We start from the raw sequence: 1,877 nt of genomic DNA, 5'->3' as shown, positions 1-1,877 counted from the left end.
AATTGGCTTGCAACAGATACCCTTACAGCAGGGTTTCAGAGACTGTAAATTGAATGGGAGGATAGTGTTCATCTATCTCCCACAGGACCACTGTTGAATTTTAACTATGTTCCTTTGGGTCAGCTGTGCAACCCCCTGCCACTATCCACCATTAAAATTATGATTATTTCTCTTTTATAATAAAAAATACTATGAGAGCTTACATTAAATCTGGCTGGTGAGGGTGATGCAGATTCTTTGTATTGATTCTTCTCATAATAATAGTTAGTGGAGTTGTTTTTGACTCATGGAAATCTATGTGTGTCAGAGTAGAACTATATTTTGTAAGTTTTCAAAAGTTGATTATTCAGTGACTGATATTTTTGGGAAGTAGATCACCAAATCTTTCTTTAAGAGCTTCCTCTAAATGCCTTCAAACGTCTAACTTTTTCCATTATCAAAATTATTATAAATACTTGGAAATGACTCCGAAGTGATTGCTTGAATTTGTATTTTGTAGTAGTTGGTAAGCTTATCATATTCTTTAGCTTATGTCTGGGTAGCCGTTAAAATTTTGTAATATATTTCCTGATTTAACATTTTGTATAATCCTAATGATGGACTTCTGTTTAGGAAACATACAGCACTGGCTGAGGAAACAAACAGTGTAGCACAGTGGAGAGAGGAGGAGGGATACTGAAACCACATCATCAGGAGAAAAATTCCAGCTCATCTTTTGTGTGAGGTGAATTGCTATTGTGTACATTATGACTTAGATCTTTCTAAACAAAACCCTGTACAGAGTGGAACTATGCCATACTATTTGTGTGGCTGTGACCTTTTGGAAGCAGAGCTTTAAGCCTGCCATTCTAGGTGCATAGCTTGTGGGTAGATTTGAACTGCTAACCTCTCAGTTAGTGCTTAGTCTCGGGCCACCAAGGGAACCAAGTTTCAAATAATGTCTTGTATATGGGCTCTTTTTAAAATGAGAGGGTTCTATTGGATGAAATACCAAGGTTCCACTTAGCTTTTAAAGTCTATGTTTTTATGAAGCACAAAGAAAATGAACCACTCCCTTTTCAGCTGTGCAGGGAGTTACTAAAAGTTGTGGGTTTAGAGTCTCTTTCTTGGACTTGCAGCAAAAGAAGCTTCCACAATTATTGAAAGTCTAGCGTTAGGTCCTAACTCCCAATTCTTTTGACAGCATTAGATTCTTACATTTTACTTGCATTGATGTTAAGAGAGAGGGCAGAGAGAACATTTCTCCTTAAAGTTTAATAAGAGAAAAGACCTACTTTATATGCTATAGAAAGGATTGTGCTTTTCCTTAGTGAAGAAAGGGGGGAAATGGTGACCGTCAATGTTTAAGAAGGTGGCTATAAATTCAGTGAACTATAAACAAGAATTGTTATGGGAATAAAACCCAATGCCCTTATAGGGGAACCCAGACATGCAAAGATTTGTACATGTGCCTTATATTGTGGTTTGGTTTTTAAAAGAAGCTTGTGGTGTTACCAAGAGTTTGCCTGTAAAACGAGACATGAATGATGTCTGGCAGATCTGAGGCACAAAGAATTATGTGAGGGCTCTGTGTTTATGCTTGTACAATGACGGCTGTAAGCAGATATTTCTAAACAAAACCCCACAATTTAGAATAATTAGGTGATCTGAACTTTGCAGGGTATGTGCAGTTTTCTTTCTTTTGAAGGCTTCTTAGGAGAGATCAAGCTTGCCATGCAGATAAACCTTGACTAAAGAGATTTTGAAAGTCCCATTTAAGGAATTTCTCTGGAGTCATTTTGTTTGATTTTATAATGTTGCATCTTTTGTTCCGTGGAGCTAATCTGTTTTGATTATTTCTTTTGTATAGTGACAAGCTCTTTTAATAGTGGTAGCTC

Source organism: Elephantulus edwardii, unplaced genomic scaffold (genome assembly GCF_000299155.1).
Source record: "Elephantulus edwardii isolate Elephantulus edwardi_28Jun2011 unplaced genomic scaffold, EleEdw1.0 scaffold00180, whole genome shotgun sequence".
Classification (NCBI taxonomy): Eukaryota; Metazoa; Chordata; class Mammalia; order Macroscelidea; family Macroscelididae; genus Elephantulus; species Elephantulus edwardii.
This window is presented reverse-complemented; position numbering follows the sequence as displayed.